The sequence below is a fragment of the Phalangium opilio genome, unplaced genomic scaffold, assembly GCF_054372755.1.
Source record: "Phalangium opilio isolate 3A_F unplaced genomic scaffold, DU_Popi_V2 ptg000087l_1, whole genome shotgun sequence".
NCBI lineage: Eukaryota > Metazoa > Arthropoda > Arachnida > Opiliones > Phalangiidae > Phalangium > Phalangium opilio.
In genome coordinates, this window is record NW_028324192.1 from 3099526 (window position 1) to 3118476 (window position 18951).

Genomic DNA, 18951 nt, shown 5'->3' on the forward strand with positions numbered 1-18951 from the left:
GACAACCTCACAATACCTCTTCCGGGCGGGCTCGAACCACCAACCTTTCGATTAACAGCTGAACGCGCTAACCATTGCGCCACGGAAGCCCAAAAGTTAAATGTTCGTCAGGTGTTTTGGAAAAACTCTGACATTTTACGTTACATCTGAGACGTCACAACACCGCTCCCGGGAGGGCTCAACCACCAACCTTTCGGTTAACAGCTGAACGCGCTGACCATTGCGCCACTGTAGCCCAAAAATTAAATTTTCGTCAGGTATTGAGGTAAAACCTTGACTTTTTACTTACCATCTGAGACCTCACAACACCGCTCCCGGATGGGCTCGAACACTAACCTTTCGGTTAACAGCCGAACGCGCTAACCATTCGCCACTGAGGCCCAAAAATTAAATGGTCGTCAGGTATTGTGGAAAAACTTTGGCTATTTACGTTACATTTGAGATCCAAAAACACCGCTCCCGGGTGGGCTCGAACCACCAACCTATTGGTTAACAGCCGAACGCGCTAACCATTGAGCCACGGAAGATCAGAAATTAAATGGTTGTCACGTATTGTGGAAAAGTTTTGACTTTTAACGCTACATATGAGACCCAACAACACCTCTCCCGGGTGGGCTCGAACCACCAACCTTTCGATTAACAGCTGAACGCGCTAACCATTGCGCCACGCAAGCCCAAAAATTAAATGTTCGTCAGATATTGTGGAAAAACTCTGACATTTTACGTTACATCTGAGACGTCACAACACTTCTCCCGGATAGGCTCGAAAAACCAACCAATTGGTTAACAGCCGAACGCGCTAACCATTGAGCCACAGAAGCTCAGAAATTAAATGGTTGTTAGGTTTTGTGGATAAGTTATGACTTTTTACGTTACATCTGAGACCCTACAACACCTCTCCCAGGTGGGCTCGAACCACCATCCTTTCGGTTAACAGCCGAACGCGCTAACCATTGCGCCAAGGAAGCCCAAAAATGAAATGGTCGTCAGGTATTGTGGAAAAACTTTGGCTATTTACGTTACATTTGAGATCCCAAAACACCGCTCCCGGGTGGGCTCGAACCACCAACCTATTGCTTAACAGCCGAACGCGCTAACCATTGAGCCACGGAAGCTCAGAAAATAAATGGTTATCACGTATTATGGAAAAAGTTTGACTTTTCACGCTACATCTGAGACCTCACAACACCGCTCCCGGATGGGCTCGAACCACCAACCGTTTGATTAACAGCCGAACGCGCTAACATTGAGCCACGGAAGCCCAAAAATTAAATGTTCGTCAGGACAATAAATAAAAATGTACCTCGATTTTTAATAACATTTTCAAAATCGACGTTTCACGGCCAAAGAAGCATATTTTGAGTATTTCTTCACTATTTTCAAATATAACCACTGAAACCATTATTTTTATACTTTTTGCTTTAATTCAAGCAATGTAACGATATTCATTCAAAAAACTTTTAAAATTCAATTTTCAATAAGAAATCGTTGTCACGGATTTTGTGTCTTGAAGAAGAAAAACCTGCGATTTTTTCGGTACTTTTTTGAATGCATTTTTTTCTGGAGAAATTTTTGACCGAATTCAGCTTAATTCCCTATAAAACACGAATTAAAAGTGATTTCATCTCCAGAAAAAAAAATTTCTCCAGAAAAAAAAGCATTCAAAAAAGTACCGAAAAAATCGCAGGTTTTTCTTCTTCAAGACACAAAATCCGTGAATACGATTTCTTATTGAAAATTGAATTTTAACAGTTTTTTGAATGAATATCGTTACATTGCTTGAATTAAAGCAAAAAGTATAAAAATAATGGTTTCAGTGGTTATATTTGAAAATAGTGAAGAAATACTCAAAATATGCTTCTTTGGCCGTGAAACGTCGATTTTGAAAATGTTATTAAAAATCGAGGTACATTTTTATTTATTGTTCAATCGAGATGAAATCACTTTTATTGAGTGTTTTATAGGAAATTAAGCTGAATTCGGTCAAAAATTTCTCCTGAAAAAAATGCATTGAAAAAAGTACCGAAAAAATCGCATGTTTTTCTTCTTCAAGATACAAAATCCGTGACAACGATTTCTTATTGAAAAATTGAATTTTAACAGTTTTTTGAATGAATATCGTTACATTTGCTTGAATTAAAGCAAAAAGTATAAAAATAATGGTTTCAGTGGTTATATTTGAAAATAGTGAAGAAATACTCAAAATATGCTTCTTTGGCCGTGAAACGTCGATTTTGAAAATGTTATTAAAAATCGAGGTACATTTTTATTTATTGTTCAATCGAGATGAAATCACTTTTAATGAGTGTTTAATAGGGAATTAAGCTGAATTCGGTCAAAAATTTCTCCAGAAAAAAATGCATTCAAAAAAGTACCGAAAAAATCGCATGTTTTTCTTCTTCAAGAAACAAAATCCGTGACAACGATTTCTTATTGAAAAATTTAATTTTAACAGTTTTTTGATTGAATATCGTTACATTTGCTTGAATTAAAGCAAAAAGTATAAAAATAATGGTTTCAGTGAATATATTTGTAAATAGTGAAGAAATACTCAAAATATGCTTCGTTGGCGGTGAAACGTCGATTTTTAAAATGTTATTAAAAATCGAGGTAAATTTTTAATTATTGTTCAATCGAGATGAAATCACTTTTAATGAGTGTTTTATAGGGAATTAAGCTGAATTCGGTCAAACATTTCTCCAGAAAAAAATGCATTTAAAAGTGTACCGAAAAAATCGCATGTTTTTTTTTCAAGATACAAAATCCGTGACAACGATTTCTTATTTAAAATTGAATTTTAACAGTTTGTTGAATGAATATCGTTACATTTGCTTGAATTAACGCAAAAATTACAAAAATAATGGTTTCAGTGGTTATATTAGAAAATAGTGAACAAATACTCAAAATGTTTTTCTTAGGCCGAGTTACGTCGGTTTTGAAAATGTTATTAAAAATCGAGGTACATTTTTATATATTGTTCAGTCGAGATGAAATCACTTTTAATGAGTGTTTTATAGGGAGTAAGGCTGAATTCGGTCAAAAATTTCTCCAGAAAAAAATGCATTCAAAAGTGTACCGAAAAAACCGCATGTTTTTTTTCTTCAAGATACAAAATCCGTGACAACGATTTCTTATTTAAAATTGAATTTTAACAGTTTTTGAATGAATATCGTTACATTTGCTTGAATTAAAGCAAAAAGTATAAAAATAATGGTTTCAGTGAACATATTTGAAAATAGTGAAGAAATACTCAAAGTATGCTTCTTTGGCCGTGAAACGTCGATTTTGAAAATGTTATTAAAAATCGAGGTAAATTTTTAATTATTGTTAAATCGAGATGAAATCACTTTCAATGAGTGTTTTATAGGGAATTAAGCTGAATTCGGTCAAAAATTTCTCCAGAAAAAAATGCATTCAAAAGTGTACCGAATAAATCGCATGTTTTTCTTCTTCAAGATACAAAATCCGTGACAACGATTTCTTATTGAAAAATTGAATTTTAACAGTTTTTTGAATGAATATCGTTACATTTGCTTGAATTAAAGCAAAAAGTATAAAAATAATGGTTTCAGTGGTTATATTTGAAAATAGTGAAGAAATACTCAAAATATGCTTCTTTGGCCGTGAAACGTCGATTTTGAAAATGTTATTAAAAATCGAGGTACATTTTTATTTATTGTTCAATCGAGATGAAATCACTTTTAATGAGTGTTTTATAGGGAATTAAGCTGAATTCGGTCAAAAATTTCTCCAGAAAAAAATGCATTCAAAAAAGTACCGAAAAAATCGCATGTTTTTCTTCTTCAAGAAACAAAATCCGTGACAACGATTTCTTATTGAAAAATTTAATTTTAACAGTTTTTTGATTGAATATCGTTACATTTGCTTGAATTAAAGCAAAAAGTATAAAAATAATGGTTTCAGTGAATATATTTGTAAATAGTGAAGAAATACTCAAAATATGCTTCGTTGGCGGTGAAACGTCGATTTTTAAAATGTTATTAAAAATCGAGGTAAATTTTTAATTATTGTTCAATCGAGATGAAATCACTTTTAATGAGTGTTTTATAGGGAATTAAGCTGAATTCGGTCAAACATTTCTCCAGAAAAAAATGCATTTAAAAGTGTACCGAAAAAATCGCATGTTTTTTTTTTCAAGATACAAAATCCGTGACAACGATTTCTTATTTAAAATTGAATTTTAACAGCTTGTTGAATGAATATCGTTACATTTGCTTGAATTAACGCAAAAATTACAAAAATAATGGTTTCAGTGGTTATATTAGAAAATAGTGAACAAATACTCAAAATGTTTTTCTTAGGCCGAGTTACGTCGATTTTGAAAATGTTATTAAAAATCGAGGTACATTTTTATATATTGTTCAGTCGAGATGAAATCACTTTTAATGAGTGTTTTATAGGGAGTAAGGCTGAATTCGGTCAAAAATTTCTCCAGAAAAAAATGCATTCAAAAGTGTACCGAAAAAATCGCATGTTTTTTTTCTTCAAGATACAAAATCCGTGACAACGATTTCTTATTTAAAATTGAATTTTAACAGTTTTTGAATGAATATCGTTACATTTGCTTGAATTAAAGCAAAAAGTATAAAAATAATGGTTTCAGTGAACATATTTGAAAATAGTGAAGAAATACTCAAAGTATGCTTCTTTGGCCGTGAAACGTCGATTTTGAAAATGTTATTAAAAATCGAGGTAAATTTTTAATTATTGTTAAATCGAGATGAAATCACTTTCAATGAGTGTTTTATAGGGAATAAAGCTGAATTCGGTCAAAAATTTCTCCAGAAAAAAATGCATTCAAAAGTGTACCGAATAAATCGCATGTTTTTCTTCTTCAAGATACAAAATCCGTGACAACGATTTCTTATTGAAAAATTGAATTTTAACAGTTTTTTGAATGAATATCGTTACATTTGCTTGAATTAAAGCAAAAAGTATAAAAATAATGGTTTCAGTGGTTATATTTGAAAATAGTGAAGAAATACTCAAAATATGCTTCTTTGGCCGTGAAACGTCGATTTTGAAAATGTTATTAAAAATCGAGGTACATTTTTATTTATTGTTCAATCGAGATGAAATCACTTTTAATGAGTGTTTTATAGGGAATTAAGCTGAATTCGGTCAAAAATTTCTCCAGAAAAAAATGCATTCAAAAAAGTACCGAAAAAATCGCATGTTTTTCTTCTTCAAGACACAAAATCCGTGAATACGATTTCTTACTGAAAATTGAATTTTAACAGTTTTTTGAATGAATATTGTTACATTGCTTGAATTAAAGCAAAAAGTATAAAAATAATGGTTTCAGTGAACATATTTGAAAATAGTGAAGAAATACTCAAAGTATGCTTCTTTGGCCGTGAAACGTCGATTTTGAAAATGTTATTAAAAATCGAGGTAAATTTTTAATTATTGTTCAATCGAGATGAAATCACTTTCAAAGAGTGTTTTATAGGGAATCGTTACATTTGCTTGAATTAAAGCAAAAAGTATAAAAATAATGGTTTCAGTGGTTATTTTTGAAAATAGTGAAGAAATACTCAAAATATGCTTCTTTGGCCGTGAAACGTCGATTTTGAAAATGTTATTAAAAATCGAGGTACATTTTTATTTATTGTTCAATCGAGATGAAATCACTTTTAATGAGTGTTTTATGGGGATTTAAGCTGAATTCGGTCAAAAATTTCTCCAGAAAAAAATTCATTCAAAAAAGTACCGAAAAAATCGCAGGTTTTTCTTCTTCAAGACACAAAATCCGTGAATACGATTTCTTACTGAAAATTGAATTTTAACAGTTTTATGAATGAATATCGTTACATTGCTTGAATTAAAGCAAAAAGTATAAAAATAATGGTTTCAGTGAACATATTTGAAAATAGTGAAGAAATACTCAAAGTATGCTTCTTTGGCCGTGAAACGTCGATTTTGAAAATGTTATTAAAAATCGAGGTAAATTTTTAATTATTGTTCAATCGAGATGAAATCACTTTCAAAGAGTGTTTTATAGGGAATTAAGCTGAATTCGGTCAAACATTTCTCCAAAAAAAAATGCATTCAAAAGTGTACCGAAAAAATCGCATGTTTTTTTTCTTCAAGATACAATATCCGTGACAACGATTTCTTATTTAAAATTGAATTTTAACAGTTTGTTGAATGAATATCGTTACATTTGCTTGAATTAACGCAAAAATTACAAAAATAATGGTTTCATTGGTTATATTTGAAAACAGTGAACAAATACTCAAAATGTTTTTCTTTGGCCGAGTTACGTCGATTTTGAAAATGTTATTAAAAATCGAGGTGCATTTTTGTTTATTGTTCAATCGAGATGAAATCACTTTTAATGAGTGTTTTATAGGGAATTAAGCTGAATTCGGTCAAAAATTTCTCCTGAAAAAAATGCACTCAAAAAAGTACCGAAAAAATCGCATGTTTTTCTTCTTCAAGATACAAAATCCGTGACAACGATTTCTTATTGAAAAATTTAATTTTAACAGTTTTTTGATTGAATATCGTTACATTTGCTTGAATTAAAGCAAAAAGTATAAAAATAATGCTTTCAGTGAACATATTTGAAAATAGTGAAGAAATACTCAAAGTATGCTTCTTTGGCCGTGAAACGTCGATTTTGAAAATGTTATTAAAAATCGAGGTACATTTTTATTTATTGTTCAATCGAGATGAAATCACTTTTAATGAGTGTTTTATAGGGAATTAAGCTGAATTCGGTCCAAAATTTCTCCTGAAAAAAATGCATTCAAAAAAGTACCGAAAAAATCGCATGTTTTTCTTCTTCAAGATACAAAATCCGTGACAACGATTTCTTATTGAAAAATTTAATTTTAACAGTTTTTTGATTGAATATCGTTACATTTGCTTGAATTAAAGCAAAAAGTATAAAAATAATGGTTTCAGTGAACATATTTGAAAATAGTGAAGAAATACTCAAAGTAAGCTTCTTTGGCCGTGAAACGTCGATTTTGAAAATGTTATTAAAAATCGAGGTAAATTTTTAATTATTGTTCAATCGAGATGAAATCACTTTCAATGAGTGTTTTATAGGGAATTAAGCTGAATTCGGTCAAACATTTCTCCAGAAAAAAATGCATTCAAAAGTGTACCGAAAAAATCGCATGTTTTTTTTCTTCAAGATACAAAATCCGTGACAACGATTTCTTATTGAAAATTGAATTTTAACAGTTTGTTGAATGAATATCGTTACATTTGCTTGAATTAACGCAAAAATTACAAAAATAATGGTTTCAGTGGTTATATTTGAAAACAGTGAACAAATACTCAAAATGTTTTTCTTAGGCCGAGTTACGTCGATTTTGAAAATGTTATTTAAAATCGAGGTACATTTTTATTTATTGTTCAATCGAGATGAAATCACTTTTAATGAGTGTTTTATAGGGAATTAAGCTGAATTCGGTCAAAAATTTCTCCAGAAAAAAATTCATTCAAAAAAGTACCGAAAAAATCGCAGGTTTTTCTTCTTCAAGACACAAAATCCGTGAATACGATTTCTTATTGAAAATTGAATTTTAACAGTTTTTTGAATGAATATCGTTACACTTGCTTGAATTAAAGCAAAAAGTATAAAAATAATGGTTTCAGTGGTTATTTTTGAAAATAGTGAAGAAATATTCAAAATATGCTTCTTTGGCCGTGAAACGTCGATTTTGAAAATGTTATTAAAAATCGAGGTACATTTTTATTTATTGTTCAATCGAGATGAAATCACTTTTAATGAGTGTTTTATAGGGAATTAAGCTGAATTCGGTCAAAAATTTCTCCAGAAAAAAATGCATTCAAAAAGTACCGAAAAAATCGCATGTTTTTCTTCTTCAAGATACAAAATCCGTGACAACGATTTCTTATTGAAAAATTTAATTTTAACAGTTTTTTGAATGAATATCGTTACATTGCTTGAATTAAAGCAAAAAGTATAAAAATAATGGTTTCAGTGGTTATATTTGAAAATAGTGAAGAAATACTCAAAATATGCTTCTTTGGCCGTGAAACGTCGATTTTGAAAATGTTATTAAAAATCGAGGTACATTTTTATTTATTGTTCAATCGAGATGAAATCACTTTTAATGAGTGTTTTATAGGGAATGAATTCGGTCAAAAATTTCTCCTGAAAAAAATGCATTCAAAAAAGTACCGAAAAAATCGCATGTTTTTCTTCTTCAAGATACAAAATCCGTGACAACGATTTCTTATTGAAAAATTTAATTTTAACAGTTTTTTGATTGAATATCGTTACATTTGCTTGAATTAAAGCAAAAAGTATAAAAATAATGCTTTCAGTGAACATATTTGAAAATAGTGAAGAAATACTCAAAGTATGCTTCTTTGGCCGTGAAACGTCGATTTTGAAAATGTTATTAAAAATCGAGGTAAATTTTTAATTATTGTTCAATCGAGATGAAATCACTTTCAATGAGTGTTTTATAGGGAATTAAGCTGAATTCGGTCAAAAATTTCTCCAGAAAAAAATGCATTCAAAAAAGTACCGAAAAAATCGCATGTTTTTCTTCTTCAAGACACAAAATCCGTGAATACGATTTCTTACTGAAAATTGAATTTTAACTGTTTTTTGAATGAATATCGTTACATTGCTTGAATTAAAGCAAAAAGTATAAAAATAATGGTTTCAGTGAACATATTTGAAAATAGTGAAGAAATACTCAAAGTATGCTTCTTTGGCCGTGAAACGTCGATTTTGAAAATGTTATTAAAAATCGAGGTAAATTTTTAATTATTGTTCAATCGAGATGAAATCACTTTCAAAGAGTGTTTTATAGGGAATCGTTACATTTGCTTGAATTAAAGCAAAAAGTATAAAAATAATGGTTTCAGTGGTTATTTTTGAAAATAGTGAAGAAATACTCAAAATATGCTTCTTTGGCCGTGAAACGTCGATTTTGAAAATGTTATTAAAAATCGAGGTACATTTTTATTTATTGTTCAATCGAGATGAAATCACTTTTAATGAGTGTTTTATGGGGATTTAAGCTGAATTCGGTCAAAAATTTCTCCAGAAAAAAATTCATTCAAAAAAGTACCGAAAAAATCGCAGGTTTTTCTTCTTCAAGACACAAAATCCGTGAATACGATTTCTTACTGAAAATTGAATTTTAACAGTTTTATGAATGAATATCGTTACATTGCTTGAATTAAAGCAAAAAGTATAAAAATAATGGTTTCAGTGAACATATTTGAAAATAGTGAAGAAATACTCAAAGTATGCTTCTTTGGCCGTGAAACGTCGATTTTGAAAATGTTATTAAAAATCGAGGTAAATTTTTAATTATTGTTCAATCGAGATGAAATCACTTTCAAAGAGTGTTTTATAGGGAATTAAGCTGAATTCGGTCAAACATTTCTCCAAAAAAAAATGCATTCAAAAGTGTACCGAAAAAATCGCATGTTTTTTTTCTTCAAGATACAATATCCGTGACAACGATTTCTTATTTAAAATTGAATTTTAACAGTTTGTTGAATGAATATCGTTACATTTGCTTGAATTAACGCAAAAATTACAAAAATAATGGTTTCATTGGTTATATTTGAAAACAGTGAACAAATACTCAAAATGTTTTTCTTTGGCCGAGTTACGTCGATTTTGAAAATGTTATTAAAAATCGAGGTGCATTTTTGTTTATTGTTCAATCGAGATGAAATCACTTTTAATGAGTGTTTTATAGGGAATTAAGCTGAATTCGGTCAAAAATTTCTCCTGAAAAAAATGCACTCAAAAAAGTACCGAAAAAATCTCATGTTTTTCTTCTTCAAGATACAAAATCCGTGACAACGATTTCTTATAGAAAAATTTAATTTTAACAGTTTTTTGATTGAATATCGTTACATTTGCTTGAATTAAAGCAAAAAGTATAAAAATAATGCTTTCAGTGAACATATTTGAAAATAGTGAAGAAATACTCAAAGTATGCTTCTTTGGCCGTGAAACGTCGATTTTGAAAATGTTATTAAAAATCGAGGTACATTTTTATTTATTGTTCAATCGAGATGAAATCACTTTTAATGAGTGTTTTATAGGGAATTAAGCTGAATTCGGTCCAAAATTTCTCCTGAAAAAAATGCATTCAAAAAAGTACCGAAAAAATCGCATGTTTTTCTTCTTCAAGATACAAAATCCGTGACAACGATTTCTTATTGAAAAATTTAATTTTAACAGTTTTTTGATTGAATATCGTTACATTTGCTTGAATTAAAGCAAAAAGTATAAAAATAATGGTTTCAGTGAACATATTTGAAAATAGTGAAGAAATACTCAAAGTAAGCTTCTTTGGCCGTGAAACGTCGATTTTGAAAATGTTATTAAAAATCGAGGTAAATTTTTAATTATTGTTCAATCGAGATGAAATCACTTTCAATGAGTGTTTTATAGGGAATTAAGCTGAATTCGGTCAAACATTTCTCCAGAAAAAAATGCATTCAAAAGTGTACCGAAAAAATCGCATGTTTTTTTTCTTCAAGATACAAAATCCGTGACAACGATTTCTTATTGAAAATTGAATTTTAACAGTTTGTTGAATGAATATCGTTACATTTGCTTGAATTAACGCAAAAATTACAAAAATAATGGTTTCAGTGGTTATATTTGAAAACAGTGAACAAATACTCAAAATGTTTTTCTTAGGCCGAGTTACGTCGATTTTGAAAATGTTATTTAAAATCGAGGTACATTTTTATTTATTGTTCAATCGAGATGAAATCACTTTTAATGAGTGTTTTATAGGGAATTAAGCTGAATTCGGTCAAAAATTTCTCCAGAAAAAAATTCATTCAAAAAAGTACCGAAAAAATCGCAGGTTTTTCTTCTTCAAGACACAAAATCCGTGAATACGATTTCTTATTGAAAATTGAATTTTAACAGTTTTTTGAATGAATATCGTTACACTTGCTTGAATTAAAGCAAAAAGTATAAAAATAATGGTTTCAGTGGTTATTTTTGAAAATAGTGAAGAAATATTCAAAATATGCTTCTTTGGCCGTGAAACGTCGATTTTGAAAATGTTATTAAAAATCGAGGTACATTTTTATTTATTGTTCAATCGAGATGAAATCACTTTTAATGAGTGTTTTATAGGGAATGAATTCTGTCAAAAATTTCTCCTGAAAAAAATGCATTCAAAAAAGTACCGAAAAAATCGCATGTTTTTCTTCTTCAAGATACAAAATCCGTGACAACGATTTCTTATTGAAAAATTTAATTTTAACAGTTTTTTGATTGAATATCGTTACATTTGCTTGAATTAAAGCAAAAAGTATAAAAATAATGCTTTCAGTGAACATATTTGAAAATAGTGAAGAAATACTCAAAGTATGCTTCTTTGGCCGTGAAACGTCGATTTTGAAAATGTTATTAAAAATCGAGGTAAATTTTTAATTATTGTTCAATCGAGATGAAATCACTTTCAATGAGTGTTTTATAGGGAATTAAGCTGAATTCGGTCAAAAATTTCTCCTGAAAAAAATGCATTCAAAAAAGTACCGAAAAAAATCGCATGTTTTTCTTCTTCAAGATACAAAATCCGTGACAACGATCTCTTATTGAAAAATTGAATTTTAACAGTTTTTTGAATGAATATCGTTACATTTGCTTGAATTAAAGCAAAAAGTATAAAAATAATGGTTTCAGTGAACATATTTGAAAATAGTGAAGAAATACTCAAAGTAAGCTTCTTTGGCCGTGAAACGTCGATTTTGAAAATGTTATTAAAAATCGAGGTAAATTTTTAATTATTGTTCAATCAAGATGAAATCACTTTCAAAGAGTGTTTTATAGGGAACGTAGAAAGCCAAAGTTTTTCCACAATACGTGACAACCATTTAATTTCTGAGCCTCCGTGGCTCAATGGTTAGCGCGTTCGGCTGTTAACCAATAGGTTAGTGGTTCGAGCCCACCCGGGAGCGGCGTTGTGGGATCTCAAATGTAACGTAGAAAGCCAAAGTTTTTCCACAATACCTGACGATTTAATTTTTGGGCTTCCGTGGCGCAATGGTTAGGGCGTTCGGCTGTTAACCAATAGGTTGGTGGTTCGAGCCCTCCCGGGCGCGGTGTTGTGGGATCTCAAACGTAACGTAGAAAGCCAAAGTTTTTCCACAATACCTGACGACCGTTTAATTTTTGGGCTTCCGTGGCGCAATGATTAGCGCGTTCAGCTGTTAATCGAAAGGTTGAAGGTTCGAGCCCACCCGGGAGAGGTGTTGTGAGGTCTCAGATGTGACGTAAAAAGTCAAGGTTTTTACACAATACCTGACGAGCATTTAAATTTTGGGCTTCCTTGGCGCAATGGTTAGCGCGTTCGGCTGTTAACCAATAGGTTGGTGGTTCGAGCCCACCCGGGAGCGGTGTTGTGTGATCTCAAATGTAACGTAGAAAGCCAAAATTTTTCCACAATACCTGACGACCATTTAATTTTTGGGCTTCCGTGGCGCAATGGTTAGCACGTTCGGCTGTTAACCAATAGGTTGGTGGTTCGAGCCCATCCGGGAGCGGTGTTGTGAGGTCTCAGATGTGACGTTAAAAGTCAAGGTTTTTACATAATACCTGACGAGCATTTAACTTTTGGGCTTCCGTGGCGCAATGGTTAGCGCGCTCGGCTGTTAACCAATAGGTTGGTGGTTCGAGCCCACCTGGGAGCGGTGTTGTGTGATCTCAAATGTAACGTAGAAAGCCAAAGTTTTTCCACAATACCTGACGACCATTTAATTTTTGGGCTTCCGTGGCGCAATGGTTAGCGCGTTCAGCTGCTATTCAAAAGACGGGTGGTTTGAGCTCTCCCGGGAGCGGTGTTGTGACGTCTCAAATCTAACATAAAATGTCAGAGTTTTTCCACAATACCTGTCGAACATTGAATTTTTGGGCTTCCGTGGCGCAATGGTTAGCGCGTTCAGCTGTTAATCGAGAGGTTGGTGGTACGAGCCCACCCGGGAGAGGTGTTGTGGGGTCTCAGATGTAACGTAAAAAGTCTTAACTTATCTACAATACCTGACAACCATTTAATTTCTGAGCTTCCGTGGCTCAAAGGTTAGCGCGTTCGGCTTTTAACCAATAGGTGTGTGGTTCGAGCCCATCCGGGAGCGGTGTTGTGACGTCTCAGATGTGACGTAGAAAGCCAAAGAGTTTCCACAATACCTGACGACCATTTAATTTTTGGGCTTCCGTGGCTCAATGGTTAGCGCGTTCGGCTGTTAACCAATAGGTTGGTGGTTCGAGCCCATCCGGGAGCGGTGTTGTGTGATCTCAAATGTAACGTAGAAAGCCAAAGTTTTTGCACAATAAATGACGACCATTTAATTTTTGGGCTTCCGTGGCGCAATGGTTAGCGCGTTCGGCTGCTAACCAATAGGTTGGTGGTTCGACCCCATCCGGGAGCGGTGTTGTGAGGTCTCAGATTTGACGTAAAAAGTCAAGGTTTTTACACAATACCTGACGAGCATTTAACTTATGGGCTTCCGTGGCGCAATGGTTAGCGCGTTCGGCTGTTAACCAATAGGTTGGTGGTTCGAGCCCATCCGGGAGCGGTGTTGTGAGGTCTCAGATGTGACGTAAAAAGTCAAGGTTTTTACACAATACCTGACGAGCGTTTAACATTTGGGCTTCCGTGGCGCAATGTTTAGCGCGTTCGGCTGTTAACCAATAGGTTGGTGGTTCGAGCCCATCCGGGAGCGGTGTTGTGAGGTCTCAGATGTGACGTAAAAAGTCAAGGTTTTTACACAATACCTGACGAGCATTTAATTTCTGAGCTTCCGTGGCTCAATGGTTAGCGCGTTCGGCTGTTAACCAATAGGTTGGTGGTTCGAGCCCACCCGGGAGCGGTGTTGTGAGGTCTCAGATGTGACGTAAAAAGTCAAGGTTTTTACACAATACCTGACGAGCATTTAATTTCTGAGCTTCCGTGGCTCAATGGTTAGCGCGTTCGGCTGTTAACCAATAGGTTGGTGGTTCGAGCCCACCCGGGAGCGGTGTTGTGGGATCTGAAATGTAACGTAGAAAGCCAAAGTTTTTGCACAATAAATGACGACCATTTAATTTTTGGGCTTCCGTGGCGCAATGGTTAGCGCGTTCGGCTGTTAACCAATAGGTTGGTGGTTCGACCCCATCCGGGAGCGGTGTTGTGAGGTCTCAGATGTGACGTAAAAAGTCAAGGTTTTTACATAATACCTGACGAGCATTTAACTTTTGGGCTTCCGTGGCGCAATGGTTAGCGCGCTCGGCTGTTAACCAATAGGTTGGTGGTTCGAGCCCACCTGGGAGCGGTGTTGTGTGATCTCAAATGTAACGTAGAAAGCCAAAGTTTTTCCACAATACCTGACGACCATTTAATTTTTGGGCTTCCGTGGCGCAATGGTTAGCGCGTTCAGCTGCTATTCAAAAGACTGGTGGTTTGAGCTCTCCCGGGAGCGGTGTTGTGACGTCTCAAATGTAACATAAAATGTCAGAGTTTTTCCACAATACCTGACGAACATTTAATTTTTGGGCTTCCGTGGCGCAATGGTTAGCGCGTTCAGCTGTTAATCGAGAGGTTGGTGGTACGAGCCCACCCGGGAGAGGTGTTGTGGGGTCTCAGATGTAGCGTAAAAAGTCAAAACTTTTCCACAATACGTGACAACCATTTAATTTCTGGGCTCCCGTGGCTCAATGATTAGCGCGTTCGGCTGTTAACCAATAGGTTTGTGGTTCGAGCCCATCCGGGATGCGGTGTTGTGAGGTCTCAGATGTAACGTAAAATGTCTGAGTTTTTCACAATACCTGACGAACATTTAATTTTTGGGCTTCCGTGGCGCAATGATTAGCGCGTTCAGCTGTTAATCGAAAGGTTGAAGGTTCGAGCCCACCCGGGAGAGGTGTTGTGGGGTCTCATATGTAGCGTAAAAAGTCAAAACTTATCCACCATACGTGACAATCATTTAATTTCTGAGCTTCCGTGGCTCAATGGTTAGCGCGTTCGGCTGTTAACCAATAGGTTGGTGGTTCGAGCTCATCCGGGAGCGATGTTGTGAGGTCTCAGATGTGACGTAGAAAGCCAAAGTTTTTCCACAATACCTGACGACCATTTAATTTTCGGGCTTCCGTGGCTCAATGGTTAGCGCGTTCGGCTGTTAACCAATAGGTTGGTGGTTCGAGCCCATCCGGGAGCGGTGTTGTGTGATCTCAAATGTAACGTAGAAAGCCAAAATTTTTCCACAATACCTGACGACCATTTAATTTTTGGGCTTCCGTGGCGCAATGGTTAGCACGTTCGGCTGTTAACCAATAGGTTGGTGGTTCGAGCCCATCCGGGAGCGGTGTTGTGAGGTCTCAGATGTGACGTAAAAAGTCAAGGTTTTCCACAATACCTGACAACCATTTAATTTCTGAGCTTCCGTGGCTCAATGGTTAGCGCGTTCGGCTGTTAACCAATAGGTTGGTGGTTCGAGCCCACCCGGGAGCGGTGTTGTGTGATCTCAAATGTAACGTAGAAAGCCAAAGTTTTTGCACAATAAATGACGACCATTTAATTTTTGGGCTTCCGTGGCGCAATGGTTAGCGCGTTCGGCTGCTAACCAATAGGTTGGTGGTTCGACCCCATCCGGGAGCGGTGTTGTGAGGTCTCAGATTTGACGTAAAAAATCAAGGTTTCCAAAGTTTCCAAAGTTTATTTCCAATTCACGTTTACATTAGATTCGTTTTATAAGGGCCTAAGTCAACTAGCGACTTTTTAGCCCTGCTTCGCATAGATTTTTATAACAATACAAATAATAAAATTCTAGTATTTAAAACTGGTAATAAATTAATAAATAAATTAATTTAAAAACAAAGTTAATAATAAAAACAAAGTTTAAATCAAAAAATCAAGAAAAGTTGAGCCTATTATATTATTTCGATTAATTGAATCTACAACAGCTAATCCAAATTGAAAAGGGTTATTATCATGAAGGGTTTATTATCTAGGAGGTCCCAATTTAAATTCTTATCAGTTTTAATAATATAAGGTTTTTACACAATACCTGACGAGCATTTAACTTATGGGCTTCCGTGGCGCAATGGTTAGCGCGTTCGGCTGTTAACCAATAGGTTGGTGGTTCGAGCCCATCCGGGAGCGGTGTTGTGAGGTCTCAGATGTGACGTAAAAAGTCAAGGTTTTTACACAATACCTGACGAGCGTTTAACATTTGGGCTTCCGTGGCGCAATGTTTAGCGCGTTCGGCTGTTAACCAATAGGTTGGTGGTTCGAGCCCATCCGGGAGCGGTGTTGTGAGGTCTCAGATGTGACGTAAAAAGTCAAGGTTTTTACACAATACCTGACGAGCATTTAAATTTTGGGCTTCCTTGGCGCAATGGTTAGCGCGTTCGGCTGTTAACCAATAGGTTGGTGGTTCGAGCCCACCCGGGAGCGGTGTTGTGTGATCTCAAATGTAACGTAGAAAGCCAAAATTTTTCCACAATACCTGACGACCATTTAATTTTTGGGCTTCCGTGGCGCAATGGTTAGCACGTTCGGCTGTTAACCAATAGGTTGGTGGTTCGAGCCCATCCGGGAGCGGTGTTGTGAGGTCTCAGATGTGACGTAAAAAGTCAAGGTTTTCCACAATACCTGACAACCATTTAATTTCTGAGCTTCCGTGGCTCAATGGTTAGCGCGTTCGGCTGTTAACCAATAGGTTGGTGGTTCGAGCCCACCCGGGAGCGGTGTTGTGGGATCTGAAATGTAACGTAGAAAGCCAAAGTTTTTGCACAATAAATGACGACCATTTAATTTTTGGGCTTCCGTGGCGCAATGGTTAGCGCGTTCGGCTGTTAACCAATAGGTTGGTGGTTCGACCCCATCCGGAAGCGGTGTTGTGAGGTCTCAGATGTGACGTAAAAAGTCAAGGTTTTTACATAATACCTGACGAGCATTTAACTTTTGGGCTTCCGTGGCGCAATGGTTAGCGCGTTCAGCTGCTATTCAAAAGACTGGTGGTTTGAGCTCTCCCGGGAGCGGTGTTGTGACGTCTCAAATGTAACATAAAATGTCAGAGTTTTTCCACAATACCTGTCGAACATTGAATTTTTGGGCTTCCGTGGCGCAATGGTTAGCGCGTTCAGCTGTTAATCGAGAGGTTGGTGGTTCGAGCCCATCCGGGATGCGGTGTTGTGAGGTCTCAGATGTAACGTAAAATGTCAGAGTTTTTCACAATACCTGACGAACATTTAATTTTTGGGCTTCCGTGGCGCAATGATTAGCGCGTTCAGCTGTTAATCGAAAGGTTGAAGGTTCGAGCCCACCCGGGAGAGGTGTTGTGGGGTCTCATATGTAGCGTAAAAAGTCAAAACTTATCCACAATACGTGACAATCATTTAATTTCTGAGCTTCCGTGGCTCAATGGTTAGCGCGTTCGGCTGTTAACCAATAGGTTGGTGGTTCGAGCTCATCCGGGAGCGGTGTTGTGAGGTCTCAGATGTGACGTAGAAAGCCAAAGTTTTTCCACAATACCTGACGACCATTTAATTTTTGGGCTTCCGTGGCTCAATGGTTAGCGCGTTCGGCTGTTAACCAATAGGTTGGTGGTTCGAGCTCATCCGGGAGCGGTGTTGTGAGGTCTCAGATGTGACGTAGAAAGCCAAAGTTTTTCCACAATACCTGACGACCATTTAATTTTTGGGCTTCCGTGGCGCAATGATTAGCGCGTTCAGCTGTTAACCAATAGGTTGGTGGTTCGACCCCATCCGGAAGCGGTGTTGTGAGGTCTCAGATGTGACGTAAAAAGTCAAGGTTTTTACATAATACCTGACGAGCATTTAACTTTTGGGCTTCCGTGGCGCAATGGTTAGCGCGTTCAGCTGCTATTCAAAAGACTGGTGGTTTGAGCTCTCCCGGGAGCGGTGTTGTGACGTCTCAAATGTAACATAAAATGTCAGAGTTTTTCCACAATACCTGTCGAACATTGAATTTTTGGGCTTCCGTGGCGCAATGGTTAGCGCGTTCAGCTGTTAATCGAGAGGTTGGTGGTACGAGCCCACCCGGGAGAGGTGTTGTGGGGTCTCAGATGTAGCGTAAAAAGTCAAAACCTTTCCACAATACGTGACAACCATTTAATTTCTGGGCTTCCGTGGCTCAATGATTAGCGCGTTCGGCTGTTAACCAATAGGTTTGTGGTTCGAGCCCATCCGGGATGCGGTGTTGTGAGGTCTCAGATGTAACGTAAAATGTCAGAGTTTTTCACAATACCTGACGAACATTTAATTTTTGGGCTTCCGTGGCGCAATGATTAGCGCGTTCAGCTGTTAATCGAAAGGTTGAAGGTTCGAGCCCACCCGGGAGAGGTGTTGTGGGGTCTCATATGTAGCGTAAAAAGTCAAAACTTATCCACAATACGTGACAATCATTTAATTTCTGAGCTTCCGTGGCTCAATGGTTAGCGCGTTCGGCTGTTAACCAATAGGTTGGTGGTTCGAGCTCATCCGGGAGCGGTGTTGTGAGGTCTCAGATGTGACGTAGAAAGCCAAAGTTTTTCCACAATACCTGACGACCATTTAATTTTTGGGCTTCCGTGGCTCAATGGTTAGCGCGTTCGGCTGTTAACCAATAGGTTGGTGGTTCGAGCCCATCCGGGAGCGGTGTTGTGTGATCTCAAATGTAACGTAGAAAGCCAAAGTTTTTCCACAATACCTGACGACCATTTAATTTTTGGGCTTCCGTGGCGCAATGATTAGCGCGTTCAGCTGTTAACCAATAGGTTGGTGGTTCGACCCCATCCGGAAGCGGTGTTGTGAGGTCTCAGATGTGACGTAAAAAGTCAAGGTTTTTACATAATACCTGACGAGCATTTAACTTTTGGGCTTCCGTGGCGCAATGGTTAGCGCGTTCAGCTGCTATTCAAAAGACTGGTGGTTTGAGCTCTCCCGGGAGCGGTGTTGTGACGTCTCAAATG

General features: G+C 36.1%; 2 non-coding genes across 2 annotated transcripts; both read left to right on the top strand.

Annotated features, from left to right (window-relative positions):
* Window positions 1-13358: 13358 nt before the first annotated feature.
* On the top strand, window positions 13359-13431 carry TRNAS-GCU (transfer RNA serine (anticodon GCU)). Its single transcript has one exon. It is a non-coding gene; the product is annotated as a tRNA-Ser (tRNA).
* Window positions 13432-15562: 2131 nt separating this feature from the next.
* Window positions 15563-15635, top strand: TRNAS-GCU (transfer RNA serine (anticodon GCU)). The gene has a single exon. It is a non-coding gene; the product is annotated as a tRNA-Ser (tRNA).
* The last annotated feature ends 3316 nt before the right edge of the window (window positions 15636-18951 follow it).